Source organism: Asparagus officinalis, chromosome 7, assembly GCF_001876935.1.
Source record: "Asparagus officinalis chromosome 7, Aspof.V1, whole genome shotgun sequence".
Taxonomy (NCBI): Eukaryota; Viridiplantae; Streptophyta; class Magnoliopsida; order Asparagales; family Asparagaceae; genus Asparagus; species Asparagus officinalis.
The window spans coordinates 111,312,253-111,331,998 of NC_033800.1; positions in this window are offsets into that span (position 1 = coordinate 111,312,253).

A 19,746-nucleotide genomic window follows, 5' to 3' on the forward strand; every position below is an offset into this window, starting at 1 on the left:
ATCGAACCAAATAGATAGCCCTTTTTATAAGACCGGTACGTCAATGAAAACAAAATAAATGCAACCTCCTTTCAAACAAACGCCAAGAGCTGTCATCATCTCTTGCTTGCGCCCCCCCCCCCCCCCCCCCCCCTGGGTCTTGTTGCCTTGTGACGGGATGTTGTGATCCGTGGCACGCACCGGCATCTCAGATCTGCGTCCGATAAAATCTGGGCAGAGTTCGTCTCTATCCCTGGGGAATTTTAGAAACTCTGAACCCCGTCCGCATCCGCGTGGGATCTCAGAGGTGTAAAGCTATGTCTCGACTTAAAAACGAAGACACTAGCTCTTCTTGTATCAACGCTAATGGCCAAATACCAAGGGGAAGAGATGAATGAAGCAGGGGGCTGAAATGTAGATGCCTCTGACTCCCTCGCCGCGGCAGGCTTCGGCCGCTTCTCTTAGAAAGAACTCCGACTTCCTCGCTCCGGCAGGCTCGCCGCTTCCAGAAGAAGAGTGCAATCCTTTGGCTAACGCCATATTCCAGTCCTTGCGAATTCGACCCAAAAATCCAAGAGCCCCCTAAATGCAGGCCATAGGGCGGCTATTTATAGCAAATGAGGCAAGAGCGGGGGACCATTCTTGCCAGGACAGCCCTTGGGTGTCTCGCCGCCATAAGCCGAGACCACCCCTAGCGCGCGCTGGTCTCGGCCTATTTGGCGCGAGAACACCCCCTTGCGGGTGTCCTCGGCCCTAAGGCGAGACACCCCCTTGGGTGCGTGTCTCGTCCTAGGCCGAGACACCCCCTTGGGTGGCAGCGTGTCTCCGGCCAAAGCTGAAGACACCCCTTGGGGGTGTTCCTTTCGGCCAAGGCGCAAGACACCCCCCTTGGGGGTGTCATCGGCCCAAGGCCGAGACCACCCTTAGCGCGGTGTCATCCGGCCTGGCCGAGGACACTGGCGGTGTCCCTTGGCTTTGCCAAGCACACCCCCGGTGTGCTTTCGTCCCTGGCCGGGATCCCCCTGGGTATGTCTCAGCTCTGGATCGCAGGTCGTTCCCAGTGTTATTTTCCGCCGTTGCATCCGCCAATCCCCCAACTCGGATTCGGCAATGCAGTTCTCGGTATTGCGGTTGCGAATCTTGGCGGAAGAGCTCTGTTAGCTCCGCATGGTTGGCATTATCAGTCTGGGTGTGATCGCGGACACGGCGGGCGTGCGTCCACTTTTGCCAGCGGTTCGTGCGCGTTTCCCGGTCAATCCAGTATTCCCACGCGGGGCGGAGCGTTAGGTGATTCCTGGAATCTGTCGGCTCACAATAGTCGACGCGTTCCGCTTCAATCAGTATCACCGGCCGTCATTTGCACCCTTGTGAACCCGAGTGTAGTTGACCGTTCATATCGTCGATCGTTAATACCGAGCTCGTGTGCCGCCGGACCTATTGGCAATTTTGCATGCCTACAGATACCTCCCTCCAAAGTAGTTTCGACTCGCTCTTTTATAGGAGAACCGGAATACTTCTGGATATGATTGGTCCAACCTTTCCAGTTCGGCCTTAAGGGAACTGTCCTGCTCGGTCTTGCTTCAAACTCTCGGCTCCTTCGGATCTTCGGTTGTATCCGGTGCTTTGTCGGATAACCCGAGATTGTGTCCGGGCGATGCGTTTCATCGTCCTGGCCCGTCGTTGGAGTCTCGGTTTACAGCTTGGTGAGGTTGAGTTTGGCTCGTGTCATTGAGTTGACTTTTTGAACTTGCTATTCCCTGTCACATGCGTGTTGTCCTGGGCGTTCTGAATCACTGGGGGGTGACTTTTTGTCGCAACGCCGTCAGCCGGCTGTGCCTACGTTGACTAAGGTTACTCGTTGGCCGGCGTCCACCTTAGGGCTTTTGAAACCGCCTGGGTGAATTTCGTCCGCTCACGGCGTTGACTTCGTCCGCCATTCGTGTTGACTTTTGCACGCAACGCGCTCGTCCGGCGCTTGACCAAGGTTACGCGTTGCACCGGCGTGTCCAACCTTAGCGCGTTTTGAAACCGCCTGCGGTTGAATTTCGTCGCTCACGCATGGACTTTCGCTCGCCACTGTTGACTTCTTGACGCAACGCGCTGTTTGGCCGTTGACCCAAGGTTACGCTGACCGGTGCTCCGCCCTTTAGGGCGTTTTGGCAACCGCGAGTGGGTTGACCTTCTGTCGGTCACGTGTTGACTTTATTTGCCCACGTTGTTGACTTTGTCGCAACGGCGCTGACCGGCGTTGACCTAAGGTTACGCCAACGTTGACCGGCTGTCCGCGCTTAGGCGTTGAAACCGCCGCCGAAGTGATGGTATGAAGTTCACCCATATTTTCAATCTCATCGGCGCCGACGGGAAGAAAATCAACTTCTTGTCGCGAAAGTATTGGGCTAAAAAAAAATGATTCGGCCTCGTATCAAACTGTCGCGCCGGGGGAGTCAAAACCGGCTTAACACACCCCTAGGTGTCTCTCGCAAGCCGAGACACCAAGGGGTGTCTCGCATTGCCGCAGACACCCAGATGGTGTCTCGCCAAAGCCGAGACACCTTGAGGCTGTCTCGGTTTTGCCCGCAGGACACCTAGTGGTGTCTGCCCCTTAGTGCGTCCCCTCCGTTTCGTCATTTTTAGTCCCTCTTTCATTTGAATTTCAAGAAGAGGTTTATTGGTCCCCCCCATTTGAATCACCCTTTTCACGACTTGAATTTTTCAAGAGCAGAGGTTTATGGTCCCCCCATTTGAAACTAACCCTTTTCACACTGAATTTCAATGAGAGAGTTTATGGTCCCCCCCCATATTGACATTACCCTTTTCACACTTGAATTTTCAAGAGAGAGTTTTTGCGCCAATAATCTTGGGGGGTTTTCCGTGAAAATTCTCGGCTGAAATTTTGTGGGGGCGTTTTGTGAAGATTCGGCTTGAATTTTGTGGAGGCCGTTTTGGCATGCGACAATCTGTTAAAGAGCTGATTCATCGTGCTATGTGTGATTTTTATCCTGGAATTTGTTCGATCTCAAGTCACGAGACAACCAGTGCGAGTTGTGTGCGTCAATGACCGCCGTTTATAGAATTTTTTTTGGCAAATTTCTCAGCCATTAACGGGTTTGACAAGCCCTTACCGACTACGTTTGAGTCGGCTAGATTGCGGATTGTTTAAGGCCCGCTTCCGCAGCGTGACGTTGGTGCTAGACGAGTATAACGCTTCTTTATGCTACGATATTGAATACGTTAGTAACTTCGTCTTTCCTCACTGGAATAGACTCACCCCGCGTGGCAACGTGTTATTAGGCGTTGACTTTGATTGCTGCCTAGAGAGTTAACGCTCTTCAGTGCCTACGTATTGAATACGTAGACTCGGTCTTCTCACCGCGAATAGGAGCTACCCAGGACGCGTGTTAGGCCCGTACTGTCTTTAGATTTTCGGCTAATCCCCAGCCTTCCAACGGCATTGATTAGCCCTTTACCGACTACCGTTTTGAGTCGGCGCTAGTATGCCCGGATTTGTTTAATTCCGCTCCCATGTAACGTTTAAGCTAAATAGAGTTAACCACTTTTAGTGCTGACGATATTAGAATACGTTTTAGCTTGCTATTGCTTACGCGAATAGGCTACCCGGCAAACACGGGTTAGGTTGCTTGACTTATCCTTACTTAGGATCGCATAAAATTTCCCCGGTGCGTGGAAAAGGCACGCGATTATCGTGTTATTAACTAAGACATGACCTGCCCACAATGTTGAATATGTGGTGTCTTTCTGTCCTTTTTACGGTCAAAGATTTAGACCAGGCCTTCATTTCAAGGGGCTCCTGATTTTTGTGGCTTTTGGTGTTGGTTAATTTCAGGTCTTGAGTTTATGCCTTGAGATCTGAAATTTAAGAGAGCCTAGGCGAAGCCCTGCCGGAGCGAGAAGTGAGCGAGCCGTCTACAGCAAAAGAGGAGTCTTTTTCTTCTTTCCCCTTCTCTTTTCCTTAGTCTTGCCCCTTAGCGGTGATACTAAGTAGAGCGAATATCTCGATTATCCGAGATAGGAGCTGTAAACTTCTAGATCTCACACAGATCGACGAAGTTCTGCTTCTATATCCCTTCGCGGATAGACGAAGCTCTGTCCGATTTTCTCGGAACGGATCTGATCTACCAGTGGTCCACGGATATTGACGTCCCCATCACAGGCTAAAGACCCACGCAAGCAAGACCGCACCAAAACGGGATCTTGTGTTTATTTTCAGAAAAGTTGTAATCTTTGTTTTATTGCACAAGTAGGTCTTATAAAAAGACTGACTTTTTCATTCGATTATTGTTGTAACGACTGAAGTTGTAACAGATTCGAAAAGCAATGAAAACAGCAACTTTCTCCGAAAACAGGGAGATCACGCAGAATCATCCCGAAAGAAGAAGCCAGTTTTGGAGCGCCTCGGTCCACTTCCTGATGAGCGAGGCAAGGCTCCAGTTCAAGAGCGTTTGGGCCCGATGAAGAAGCCCCGGACGACTCAACATGCTGGGGGTCGCCGCTACCCTCAACATGACAAGGGCAGCTGCGCGCACGACTCTACGCATTGAAGTCCGAGAGCCCGCCGAGAACTCAAGCCCAAAAAGGCAGGTTTCGAGGCGTGTGACTCTTGAAGGCCCAAAGAAGGCAGTTCGCCCTCAGAAGGAAACATTATCGTCTGATGACGATAGTGTTATACCTGAGAAGTCGTGCCAACACACGATAGGTTACTCCGATCGTCAAACGGAAGAGCTGTACTATCGTGCTGGGGGTACGAGCAAAGCCAGAAAGAGGAGTCCTCAAAGGCTAGAAACTCAGTGCCCTTGTTCAAAGATCATTCGGGTGGTACTGTCTGAGTGCAACTGCATCAAGGCAGTCCCCGAGAGAATTTCAGTGTTCGAAAGGCTTAGTACCGAAACGCCAAAACCAAGGCCTAGGTGTTTCCGACAAAGAAGAAGGGTAGTCGAGGAAGGAAAATTTCCGAGGGTCACCACGAATATGACCAGCATAGGGACGTCGACACAGGAGAATCCCGAGTCAATTCCGGAAGTACCCCGGTGTGTAACCCGTCTGCAGTCCGGAGCCATCATACGAGGAACTTATGGTAGGGTTCGGACAAGATTACCGTCAGAAGATGAAGAATCGGATTCCTGCTCTGCTGTCGCATCAGACAATACAGTATCCAGCGAGGGATAACCCCGCGACTCATTCATGATAAGCGCGGAACAAGTGGCCAAGATGCTCGAAGAAGCCATGGCTAAATAAGAGGAGAGCTTCAGGTTCGAAATGCAGATGGCCATGCAGAGTATGAGAGAAATACATGACCAACAAATCCAAGCATTGACGAACCAGCAAGGCGAGCCAAGTCGTCGTAACCAGGTTCATCAGGAAGATGAGGACACGAATGCGAATGAAGTGCATAATGCTAATAACCCTCCCATCAATGCAGGGGGTGGTAACGAGAATGCTAACGAAGACTCAAGTGAAAGCTTGAAGATTAAAAACCTCGAGAGCAAAATCAATACGTTGATTTCCGCTCAAGAGATGAAGAAGACAGTCATTCCTTGTCCCTACCCAAGAAAATGGGAATCAATCCCCTACCCGGCGAAGTTTAGTCTAATTAACTTCACGCCATTTGATGGGAATGCTTCACCCACTCAGCATTTGATTTACTTCAAATCGCATCTGGGTGTCATCTCTGGTAATGAACCTCTGATGATACGGTCCTTCGTTGGCACTCTTCGTGGAGCCGCCTTCGATTGGTATCGTCGCCTCAAGCCAGGAAGCGTGAGCAGCTGGGACGACATGGAAACTAAGTTCCTCGCTAATTTCTTCGATGACGACATCGAAATATCCATCGGAACGTTGCTTGATGAAAAACAAAAAGACGGGGAGTTCGACGGTTAATCCGCTGAACTCAAACTTCGCCTCTCGTGGTAAGGGCAAGGCACCTGTAGCTGCTGGTGGTGCTAATCAAGCGTCACAACAGCAATCCCGAAGGCAGCAAAAGACTTCGGGTCCGAGACTCCAAAAAGAGTACTCTTTCAAGGACGAAGATGTTCCAGCCATCTTCGAATCCCTCCTTGAAAGTAACAATATCAAGCTACCACCTATCACAAATCAGGAGGAAGCTGACAACACGACGGATCCAAAGTACTGTGCATACCACAGGAGGGTCCTTCATCCCACCAAGGATTGCTTCACTCTCAAGAATAGCATTCAGACCTTGGTTGAAGCCGGCGTCATAACGCTAAGGTAAGCCAGTTGAGAACGGCACCACTCCGATAAGTATAAGAGTATAAACTGCTTCTCAACACTCCGATAAGTATAAGAGTATAAACTGCTTCTCAACACTCCGACAAGTATACGAGTATAAACTGCTTCTTAATCCTCCAACAGGTGCATGAGGTTAAACTGCTCCCTGCCTACTCCAATAGGTATATGAGTCTAAACTATTTCCCACTTTTGACGGGAAGTTCCTGGAGAATATTACGCTAATATCCTTAAGGATAACCCAGTCAGGTAACTGAGAATAATGTCCGAACCAGTTCCGCAGAGGAAGCTGGGGCTGGACGATTTATGTAATGGGAAGTTCCCGAAAGAATGTAGGGATAACCCGATCGCTCTTTTGCTGAGATGAAATTCGATCACTTCATTGGATCAATTTTCCCTCACAAAACTCTCATTGGTGTTTGAAGACTCACAGTCTCCCACCACAAAATCTTTCACCGATCAGATTAATTGATGGTGAGGCCACCAAATTCTATCAAATTTTATCCATTCAAACTTACGCTATGTTCGTGCACTCAACACTTTCATAGTTAGAGTCCGAATATAATAAATCTTGATCTGTCACCTGGTCAAACCTTTCTACAGTTAGGACTGTAGGCATGTAAAGTTGCTTATAAGTCCCTTGGCATAGCTCGGCGCGATGATTCGACAAACCATCGAGTGAGGCGACGAGGTCAACGAATCGCACGCAAGCAACGGAATGCATCCATTCGCGTGCGGAATCAAGCCAATGGTTCGAGGAGTCAACAAGTCATCCAAACAAGAGCGGACTCGGATGAATCACGACCGAATCAAGATCGGTTTCGGACTCGAACTCAGAAGTGGATTTACTGCCAAATCAGAAATCCGACATACTGCCAAATCAGATCAACGAATCTGAATCTGAATCAACCAAATCACGGACAGAACCGAAAGACAAAAACACGACGGAACCCAACACCTAGGGGACTCGGCCAAAACTGAGCCACCTCTAGGTGGCTCGGTGGCCGAGCCACCCATAGGCACTTGTGGCCGAGCCACCTCAGCCCAGATCTGTGCCTGGGCACAGATCTGGGTGCCTATAAATAGGCCATGGGTTGTTCATTTCAAAAAGGTGGGATTTTTTGGAGGCGAAGCCCTGCTGGATTGAAGACTCAGATCTAAAAAAGATTCAAACTTTAGGACTTCGAGGACTTGCTCATCCAGATCTGGTGCTCGGCGATCGTCAACGCCAAATAAGGCAAGAGTTCGAGAGGACCGGATGTCAGATCTACGCAGACACACTCCGGATCAAAGCTTGGCCTTTGATCCCGAGAATTAAAGGCTACTATTTCCTTGGCGAAATAGTACCCTCGGCTATTATTTCCTTGGCGAAATAATACCCGTAGTACTGCGTAGATCCGACCGGATCTAGATTGCGCGGTGGTCCACGGATAAACCCCGGCGCAGGCGAAGAACCCACAAAGCGAGTGACCACAAAACAGGAGCTCGCGATTCGTTCGACAAACAAGGATAAAAAGGCACAGTGGGAGCCGCCGATCTCGCTGCCGAGATCGGAGCGTCGCAGCCGCGGATCTTAATCCCGGTCGTGGAGGAGGTCGAATACGAGTTCGACCAGCAGAAGTTCGAGGAGTACTTGTCGTCCTCGTCCGGATCAACCTCCCCCCGCAAGTCCAAGAAACTCTCCTCCAGGAGAAAAACTCATTGGTATGAAGACGTCGAAAATGCCAACGAAGATCTCGCCCCATTTGATGCCAAAGTCGCATCGGGTGAGATTCCTCCAAATCCCAACCAGGTCGGATCCGCTCTGGCCAACCCTTCTGCCGCAGGGGGCGTGGTGACTCTCTCGAAGAGAGCCCGCCAAAGGCAACGTCAACGCCTTGCGAAACAATTCGCAAAAGCCGTGAAATCCGTTGACGGGATCCGCTACAACGCGGATCTGAAGAACAAGAGAGGCAAAAAGCCTCAACAATCGATGAATGGTGGTTCCTCCAAGCCGCCAACAATGGAGTGGGTCCGTGTCAAACGGAACCGATCAACGCTGGAGGAACGCATTCGCAAGCGCCGCGCACTATCAGCGCAGGCGCGGGCTCAAGCCGAAGAAGCCCGTAGAAAGCTGCAGAAAGAGGTAGCCAAGAAGCCGCCACCAACCCGCAAAGGTTGGAGGCTGAAGTCTAAAGCGGCGGTTCAGACCCAAGAGCGTCAATTGCAGCCGTCGAAGGTTCAACTTCCGGCAAATCAATCCAAACCGCCGATGATTTCCACAACTGCTCCGGGAGATCCCGCAGGACCATCCCAGAAAAGGAAGTCAGTCTTAGAGCGCCTCGGTCCAATTCCTGATGAAAAAGGCAAAGTTCCAGTTCAGGAATGTTTGGGCCCGCTGAAGAATCCCCGAACCACTCAACACGCTGGGGGTCACCGCCACCTCCAACGTGACAAGGAGCTCAGGGCAACCAAGCGCACTACTTTCGCATTGAAGTCCAAGAGCCCATTGAGAATTCACGCCCACAAAGGCGCGTTTCGAGACGCGTGACTCTCGAAAGTCCGAAGAAGGTAATTCGCTCTCAGAAGGAAACGTTATCGTCTGATGATGATTGCGTTATACCTGAGAAATCGTGCCAACACACGATAGATTGCTCCAACTTTCAAATGGACGAGCTGTACTATCGTGCTGGGGGTACGAGCAAAGCCAGAAAGAGAAGTCCTCGAAGGCTAGAAACTCAGTGCCCTTGTTCAAAGCTCATTCGGGCAGTACTGTCTGAATGCAACTGCATCAAGGCAGTCCCCGAGAGAATTTCAGTGTTCGAAAGGCTTAGCACCGAAACGCCAAAACCAAGGCCTAGACGTTTCCGACGAAGAAGAACGGTGGTTGAAGACGGAGGAGAATTTCCGAGGGTCACCACCAACATGACCAGCAGAGGGAGATCGGCATGGGATAATCTCGAGTCGATCCTGAAAGCATCCCGGCCTAGAACTCGTCTGCAGTCCGGAACCATTGCACGAGGAACTTATGGTAGGGTTCGGACAAGAACACCTTCAGAAGATGAAGAATCAGATGCCTGCTCTGCGGTCGCATCAGATAACACGGTATCCAGCGATGGACAACCCTGCGAGTCATTCATGGTAAGCGCGGAACAAGTGGCCAAGATGCTCGAAGACGCCTTAGCCAAGCAACAGGAGAGCTTCAGGTTCGAAATGCAGATGGCCATGCAGAACATGAGGGAAATGCATGACCAGCAAATCCGAGCATTGACGAATCAGCAAGCCGAGCCAAGTCGTCATAACCAGGTTAATCTGGAAGACGAGGACACAAATGCGAATGAGACGCATAATGCCAATCCTCCCGTCAATGCAGAGGGTGGTAATGAGAATGCTAGCGACAACACAGGTGAAAACCCGAAGATCAGAGGCCTCGAGAACAAGATCAATACGTTGATTTCTGCTCAAGAGGTGAAGAAGACTGGCGTTCCTTGTCCCTACCCCAGAGAGTGGGAATCGATCCTCTATCCGGCGAAGTTCAATCTGATCAATTTCACGCCGTTTGATGGGAAGGGTTCACCCACTCAGCATTTGATTTACTTCAAATCGATCTTTTTGATTCTCGGAGTGGAGATCCCACTCTTAGTTTCACCTTTCCGGATTCTGGGGGTGGAGATCCCACCTCGAGTCTCCTTTCCTTCTTTGTTCGGGGAATAGAATATAAAATTCTTCCTTCCCCATACCAATCCTTTTCGAAGAATTCAGGATTCATCCTAGGAAGTTTATCCCGAATCCTAAGCAGGGATAAGTCTGCGCCTAACACGCGCTGCCGGTTTAGTCTTTTTTCTGCACAAAAAGACACCAGAGTTCGATTCTGGGGTATTCTATCCTGAAACCTAAGCAAGGATAAGTCTGCGCCTGACACGCGCTGCCGGTCAGTTCTTAACCGTTTAAAAAGAACACCCGTTCACATATTCAACATTGTGACAGGTTGTTATTAATAACACCAAAATCCATGCCTTACACGCATGGGGAATTTCATCCTGAATCCTAAGAAAGGATATGCCGACGCCTAACACGCGTCGCCGGTTTAGTCTTTCCCCGTAGAAAAAGACACCAGAGTTCGATTCTGGGGTATTTTATCCCGAAGCCTAAGGAGGGATAAGTCAACGTTTAATACACGTTGCTGGGTAGCCTATTCCCATGACAACGGCGAAGTCTATGTATTCAAAGTCATAGCAACAAGTCTTAGAGGATTCAGTCTCTAAGCACAACGTTACATGCGGAACGGATTTAGACAATTCGCATGCTAGCCCGACTCAAACGGTAGTCGGTAAAGGTTAATCAAATCCGTTAAAGGCTTGGGGTTAGCCAAAAATCCTAAAGTCAGCGCCTAACACGCGTCGCCGGGTAGTCTATTCCCGTGAGAAAGACGAAGTCTACGTATTCGAAGTCGTAGCATCAAGTCTAAGGGAGTTCATTCCTTTAGCACAACGTCACATGCGGAACGGACTTAAGACAATCCGCATGTAAGCCCGATTCAAACGGTAATCGGTAAAAGCATGACAAATCCGTTGAGGGCTGAGGATTTGCCAAAAATCCTAAGTCAACGTCTGATACACGTTGCTGTTTAGTCTTTTCACAGGAGAAAGACGAAGTCTACGTATTCAATATCGTAGCACTAAAAGAGTTAACTCTTTTAGCATAACGTCACATGCGGAACGGACTTAAAACAATCCGCATGCTAGCCCGACTCAAACGGTAGTCGGTAAAGGCGCATCAAACCCGTTGATGGCTGAGGATTTGCCAAAAATCCTATAAATATGCGAGTCATTGACGCATCAACTTTATGAGTTGGTCTCGTGACTCGAGCATCCAACGACCTTGGGATAAGATCCATGCTCCAATTCCTTAAGAGCTTAAACCGTGTGTACTCCAGCAGACGTACGAGTATAAACTGTGTCAAATGCCGAACAGTGCATCATAATGAAGCCTGGACGCCGGACAACGCGTCGCAATGAAGCTCAAACGCCAGACAACGCGTTATAGATGAAGATTCAACGCAGTCAATCGATGATAAGTTCTGTGTTGAAGCAGCAAACTCGAGCCAAAAAGTCAAGAAATCAAGAATCGACTTCAAGTTCAAATTCCAACAACGGTCAGACAATAAATGCAGCACCGGAACCCCTACAGGCATTCTACAAAGCACTGAATAGCCTGAAGGAATTGAAGGAATCCAGAACAGAAGTCATTCCAGAGTCCCGTTACACCGACTGAAGGTTGGGACAATCACATCCAAAGTATTCCAGACTCTTCTATAAAAGAATGAGACTGAAATACTTTGGAGGGGGTATCTGTAGGCGTATAAAATTGCCTATAGGTCCCTTAGCACAGCTCGACGCCGATTTAACAAACGGACCACCGGGCGACGTATCCAAACAAGACCGTTAGCTCGCCAACGCTGAAGCCAAGCTATACGCAACGGAGCAGGTTAACGAGGCGACAAATCGCACCCAAGCATTGGAATGCATCCACTCGCACGCGGAATCAAACCAATGTTTAGGTGAATCACCGAGTCATCTAAACAAGAGCGAACTCGGATGAATCACGATCAAATCAACATCAATTCCGGACTCAAATTCAGAAGTTGGTTTACTGCCATATCAGGAACCCGACTCACTGCCATATCTGGAATCAAGTCAACAAGTCGTTGCCAAGTCAATCAACCACACAAGAGAACCAGAACCGGAAACAAAGGACGAAACGGACAAACACCCGGGGACTCGGCCGAAACCGAACCACCCCAGGGTGGCTCGGCCCAAGCCGAGCCACCCTGAGGTGGCTCGGTGGCCGAGCCACCCCAGGGTGGCTCGGCCAAGGCCGAGCCACCCTGAGGTGGCTCGGCCAAAGCCGAGCCACCCCAGGGTGGCTCGGCCAAGGCCGAGCCACCCTGAGGTGGCTCGGCCAAGGCCGAGCCACCCATGGGTGGCTAGGCTCAGAACTGTGCAAATGCACAGTTCTGAGTGCCTATAAATAGGCCTTGTGCTCATTTGTTTCAGAGGTTGGAAATTTTGGAGAGAGGCGAAGCCCTGCTGGATTGAAGACTCAGATCTAAAAAAGATCACAACTTTGAAGGCTTGGAGACTTGGACTTTCAGATCCGGTGCTCGGCGATCACCAACGCCAAATAAGGCAGGAGTTCGAGAGGATTGGATTTGAGATCTACACGATCACACTCCGGATCTAAGCTTGGTTCTTAGATCCCGAGATTCGAGCGGTTGTTTCCTTGGTGAAACAATCCCTCCCGGCTATTATTCCCTTGGTGGAATATTACCCGTCATATCGTGTAGATCCGACCGGATCGAGATCACGCGGTGGTCCACGGCAAATAACCCCGGCGCAGGCAAAGAACCCACCAAAGCGAGCGACCGCAAAACAGGAGCTCGCGATTAGTTCGACAAATAAGGAAAATTGTAATCTTTACTTTGTTTTCTTTGATTTTTCATTGTAACCGGATCTTATAAAAAGACCGGATCTTTGTAACGCATAAAGTTGTTAACTGAGATAGCAATGATATCAACAATGAAGAAAGCTACGATTTTTCCCGCGAACAATCTGGCGACCACAGTGGGAGCCAACAGCTTTACTGCCGAAGCTGTCGCGTCGCAGCCGCGGATCCCGATCCCGGTCGAGGAGGAGGTCGAGTACGAATTCGACCAACAAAAGTTCGAGGAGTATCTGTCATCCTCGTCCGAATCCACCTCCCCTCGCAAGTCCAAGTCTCCAAAGCTCTCTTCCAAGAGAAAACTTCGTTGGTACGAAGAAGTTGAAGCTGCCAACGAAGATCTCGCCCCGTTTGATGCCGAAGCTGCATCGGGTGAGATCTCTCCTTCCAACCAGGTCAGATCTGCTCTGGCCGAATCTTCCGTTGCCGAGGGCGTAGTGACTCTCTCAAAGAGAGCCCGCCAAAGGCAACGTCAGCGCCTTGCGAAACAAATCGCAAAGGCAATGGAATCTGTGGACGGGATCCGTTACAACACGGATCTGAAGAACAGAAGAGGCGAACGACCTCAACAACCAATGAATGGCAACTCCTCCAAGCCACCAACGAACGAATGGATCCGTGTCAAACGGAACCGTTCAACGCTGGAGGATCGCATTCAGAAGCGCCGCGCACTCTCAGCACAAGCACGAGCTCAAGTTCAAGAAGCCCGTAGAAGGTGGCAGAATGGAGTAGCCAAGAAATCACCACTAACTCACAAAATATGGAGGCCAAAGTCCAAAGTGGTGAGTCAGGCCGAGGATCGACCTTTACAGCCTTCAAAACGAGTTCAACCTCCCGAACCATCCCGAGGAAGGAGGTCAATCTTGGAGCGCCTCGGTCCAATTCCCGACGAGCGCAACGAAGTCCATGAACGCTCGGGCCCGATGAAGAGGCTCCGAACTAATCAACATGCTGGGGGTCGACACAACCCTCAACATGACAAAGAGTTTACGGCACCCAAGCGCACTACCTTGCGCATCGAAGTTCGGGAGCCCGCTGAGAATTCATGTCTACAAAGGCGTGTTTCGAGGCGAGTGACTCTCGGAAGTCCAAATAAGGCAGTTTGCTCTCAGAAGGAAACGTTGTCATCCGAGGATGATAACGTTATACCTGGGAAATCATGCCAACACGCGATAGGTTACTCCGATCAAATGGACGAGTTGTACTATCGTGCTGGGGGTACGAACAAAACAAGAAAAAGAAGCCCTCAAGGGCTCGAAACTCAGTGCCCATGTGCCAAGCTCATTCGGGTAGTACTGTCTCAATGCAACTGCATCAAGGGAGTCCCCGAGAGAATTTCAGTGTTCGAAAGGCTCGGCACCGAAACGCCAAAACCAAGGTATAGGCGTTTCCGGCAAAGAAGAACGGTGGTTAAAGACGGAGAATTTCCGAGGGTCACCGCCAACATGACCAGCAAAGAGACATCGACACAGATTGATCTCAAATCGTTTCTGGAAGCGTCCCGGCGTGTAACCCGTCTGCAGTCCGGAGCCATCGCACGAGGAACTTATGGTAGGGTTCGGACAAGATTGCCTTCGGAAGATGAAGAATCGGATTCCTGCTCTGCTGTCGCATCGGACAATACAGTGTCCAGCGAAGGACAACCCCGCGAGTCATTTATGATAAGCGCGGAAGAAATGGCCAAGATGCTTGAAGACGCTTTGGCTAAGCAGAAAGAAAGTTTCAAATTCGAGATGGAGATGGCCATGCAGCAGATGAGAGAGATGCATGAGCAGCAAATCCATGCATTCAGGAACCAGCAAAGTGAATCGAACCGCCGTAACCAGATTATTCAGGAAAAGGAGCACGCAGATAGGGATGAAGCTCACAATGCCAATAACCCTCCTGTCAATACAGGGGGTGGTAATGAGGATGCCAACGAGGATACAAGTGAAGACTTGAAGATCAAAGATCTCGAGAGCAAAATCAACACATTGATCTCCGCTCAAGAGACGAAGAAAACAGGCATTCCCTGTCCATACCCACGAGAATGGGAATCGATCCCCTATCCGGCGAAGTTCAGTTTAATCAACTTCACGCCGTTCGATGGGAAGGGTTCCCCCACTCAGCATTTGATTTATTTCAAATCGCACCTGGGTATTATTTCCGGCAATGAGCCTCTGATGGTGCGGTCATTCGTCGGCACTCTTCGCGGAGCCGCCTTCGATTGGTATCGCCGCCTCAAGCCAGGAAGCGTAAGTAGCTGGGACGACATGGAGACGAAATTCCTCGCTAACTTCTTCGACGACGACACCGAGATATCTATCGGATCGTTGCTCGATGAGAAGCAGAAGGACGGAGAGTTAGTCGATACCTTCGTCAAAAGGTTCCGGAACAAGGCGATGAATTGCCGGGACCCGATCACCGAGGAATTCATCCTCCAGACCTGCCACAACAACCTTGCGTTGGACGTGTTGGAAGCAATGGGAACAGCACCGTCTGACACTTGGAAGGATCTGAAGGTGCGCGGTGAACAAGCCGAACGTTTCCTCCGAAGGAAGAAGGCCGAGAGGAACCAACCGACGGTTAATCCGCTGGACTCAAACTTCGCTTCTCGTGGTAAGGGCAAAACACCTGCAGCTACTGGTGGTGCTAATCAAGCGTCACAACAGCAATCCCGAAGGCAGCAAAAGACTTCGGGTCCGAGACTCCAAAAAGAGTACTCTTTCAAGGACGAAGATGTTCCAGCCATCTTAGAATCCCTCCTTGAAAGTAACAAGATCAAGCTACCACCTCTCACAAATCAGGAGGAAGCTGACAACACGACGGATCCAAAGTACTGTGCATACCACAGAAGGGTCCTTCATCCCACCAAGGATTGCTTCACTCTCAAGAATAGTATTCCCAATTGAGAATGGCAGACTCCGATAAGTATAAGAGTATAAACTGCTTCTCAAAACTCCAAAGAGTATACGAGTATAAACTGTTTCTCAATCCTCCAACAGGTGCAAGAGGTTAAACTGCACCCTGCATGCTCCAACATGTATATGAGTCTAAACTGTTTCATTTCTTTCACGGGAAGTTCCTGGAGAATTTTTATGTTCTTAAGGATAACCCGTTCAGGTAACTGAGAACAATGTCCGAGCCAGTTCCGCAGAGGAAGCTGGGGGTGGATAATTCGTGTAACGGGAAGTTCCCGAAATAATGTTAGGGATAACCCGATCAATATGAACAAAGTGATGAACACTAAATCTCTCACCGATCAGACTAATTGACGGTGGGACCACCAAATTCGATCAAGTTTAATCCAATCAAACTTACGCTATGTTCATGCACTCAACACTTTCATAGTTAGAGTCCGGATATAATAAATCTTGATCTGTCACCTGTGTCTCAAAACACCCACTTGGTCAAACCTTCTTACAGTTAGGACCACAGTCAAAATCCCCTCTCGATTCCCCCAATGAACGAGAGGTCCACAAATTGAGCGATCAAACCTTCCTACAGTTAGGATTGTCTCAAAACACCCACTTGGTCAAACCTTCTTACAGTTAGGACCACAGTCAAAATCCCCTCTCGATTCTCCCAATGAACGAGAGGTCCACAAATCAAGCGATCAAACCTTCCTACAGTTAGGATCGTCTCAAACCTCCTAATTGGTCAAACCTTCTTACAGTTAGGACCACAGTCAAAATCCCCTCTCGATTCCTCCAATGAACGAGAGGTCCACTTTCAAATCGAGTGATCAAACCTTCCTACAGTTAGGGTCATCTCAATCTCCTGCTTGGTCAAACCTTCCTACAGTTAGGACCAAAACCACAATTCACTCTCGATAAACGAGAAGTTCATTTTTAGTTTGGTAATCAAACCTTCCAACAGTTAGGGTTATCTGAATCTTTTCGATTCTCGAAGTGGGGATCCCACTCTTAGTTTCACCTTTCCGGATTCTGGGGGTGGAGATCCCACCTCGAGTCTCTTTTTCAGCAGAAGATAGAATATAAAATTCTTCTTCAATGTCGGGAGATAGAATATAAAATTCTTCCTCTCCCATTTTGGGTTCGTCTTTGCCCCAAGAGAAGACACCATCTTTTTCAACTCCCAAAATCTATGCCTCACAGGTACTAGGAAGTTTATCCCGAATCCTAAGCAGGGATAAGTCTGCGCCTAACACGCGCTGCCGGTTTAGTCTTTTTCCGTAGAAAAAGATACCAGAGTTTGATTCTGGGGTATCCTATCCTGAAACCTAAGCAAGGATAAGTCTGCGCCTGACACGCGCTGCCGGTCAGTTCTTAACCGTTTAAAAAGAACACCCGTTCACATATTCAACATTGTGACAGGTTGTTATTAATAACACCAGAATCCATGCCTTACACGCATGGGGAATTTCATCCTGAATCCTAAGAAAGGATATGCCGACGCCTAACACGCGTCGCCGGTTTAGTCTTTCTCCGAAGAAAAAGACACCAGAGTTCGATTCTGGGGAATTTTATCCCGAAGCCTAAGTAGGGATAAGTCAGCGTCTAAAACACGTTGCTGGATAGCCTATTCCCATTTTTACTATAGTTAGGATTATTCCGAAGTTTACATATCAAACCCGTTGAGAGGGCTCGGGGCGTTAGCCAAAAAATCCTTAAAGTCAAGCCCTAACACGCGTCGCCGCGGTAGTCTATTCCCGTTGAGAAAGACCGAAGTCTACGGTATTTCAATATCGCTAGCACTAAGAGGCGTTACTCTCTAGCACAACGTCACATGCGCGAACGGATTTAGATATCTCGCATTGCTACCCGACTTCAAACGCGTAGGTCGTAAAGGTTATTCAAACCCGTGGATGCTGAGGGTGTTGCCCAAAAAATCCTTAATATATGGAGAGTTCGCCTGAAGCATCAGCTTCATTAGTTTGGTTCTCGTGACATTGAAGCATCCAACGACCGTTCAAAACCCCTAAGGTCAACGCCGGTCAACGCGTAACCCCTAGGTCACGCCTATCAATGCGTCTGCCCAATTGAAAAGAATCAATACTCCGAAAAGATATATCGAGTATAAAACTGCTCTTAATACTCTGAAAAAGTATACGGGAGTATAAACGCCTTCTTAATTACTCCAATAAGGTATACTGAGTATAAAAACTATTCCCTATTTTTGGTTTGAGAAGTTCCGGAGAATATTTTTTATAAATCTTTCTTAAGGATTAACTCAAACAAACACTACGGCCGAGCAAACGCCGGTCTTTGCGAATAAAGACTCAACGCCAACAATCGATGGTCAATTTCTATGTTGACCAACAAGCATGATGCTAAAAGGATCAGAAATTAGCGAACCAATAACTTCAAAATTTCGAATTTCGACCAACGGTCAGACAATTAAATGCAGCACCGAACCCTTTCAAGATATTCGACAAAGCACCGAATAGCCTGATAGGAATTGAAGGAATCAGAACAAGAAGCAATTCAAGGTCCGTTTACCACCGACTGAGCGTTTGGGACCAATCAGTGGGGGTCCAAAGTATTCCAGACTCTTCTATAAAATGAACGAGACTTGAAATACTTTGGAGGGGGCTAATCTGTAGGCATGTAAAGTTGCTTATAAGTCCCATTTGCGTAGCTCGCGCGATGATTCGACAAAAACCATCGAGTGACGGAGCGCGCGAGCTCAACGAATCGCACGCAAGCCAACGGAATGCATTCCATTCGCGTGCCGGAATCAAGCCAATGCGTTCGAGGAAGTCAACGAAGTCATCCAAAACAAAGAGGCGGACTCGGATTGGAATTTTTTTTTCACGACCGAATCAAGATCGGTTTCGGGTACTCCCCCGAACTCAGAAGTGGATTTTAACTGCCAAATTCAGGAATCCGAACTTACGCCAAATCAATCAAACGAATTCAGAATCTGGAATTTCAACCAATCACGGACATGAACCGAAAGAGCGAAACACACAGGACCCAACACCCTAGGGCGGAACTCGGCCCAAAACTAGCCAGCCCAATCCTCTAGGTGGCTCGTGCCTGAGCCAAACCCATGGGTGGCTCGCGCTAAAGCCGAGCCAGCACCTAGCCAACCCTAGGTAGGCTCGGTGCTGGCCGAGGCCACCTATGGGTGGCTCCGGGTGGCCGAAGCACCCATAGGTTGGCTCGACCAAGGCCGAGCCACCCATGGGTGGCCGCGCAGATCTGTGCGCGGGTACAGATCTGAGAGCCTATAAATAGGCCATTGAGTGTTCATTTGTAAAGGTTGGATTTTTTGGAGGCGAAGCCCTGCTAGATTGAAGACTCAGATCTAAAAAAGATCCAAGCTTTGGGACTTCGAGGACTTGTTCTTCCAGATCTGGTGCTCGGCGATCGTCAACGCCAAATAAGGCAAGAGTTCGAGAGGACCGGATCTCAGATCTACGCAGGCACACTCCGGATCAAAGCTTGGCCTTTGATCCCGAGAATTAAAGGCTACTATTTCCTTGGCGAAATAGTACCCTCGGCTATTATTTCCTTGGCGAAATAATACCCGTCGTACTGCGTAGATCCGACCGGATCTAGATTGCCCTGTGGTCCACGGATAAACCCCGGCGCAGGCGAAGAACCCACAAAGCGAGTGACCGCAAAGTAGGAGCTCGCGATTCATTCGACAAACAAGGATAAAAAGTTGTAATCTTTCTTTTCTTTTATTTGATTTTCGTTGTAACCGGATCTTATAAAAAGACCGGATCTTTGTAACTCAAAAAGTTGTTATTTAAGAGTGCAATGGAATCAATGAAGAAAGACACGATTTTTCCCGCGAACAAGGACCACAACCAAAATCCCCCTCTCGATTCCCCCAATGAACGAGAGGTCCACAAATCGAGCGATCAAACCTTCCTACAGTTAGGATCGTCTCAAACCTCCCAATTGGTCAAACCTTCTTACAGTTAGGACCACAGCCTAAATATCCTCTCATGAACGAGAGGTCCACTTTCAAATCGAGTGATCAAACCTTACTACAGTTAGGATCACCTCAAATTCCCGCTTGGTCAAACCTTCCTACAGTTAGGACCAAAACCATAATTCACTCTCGATAAAC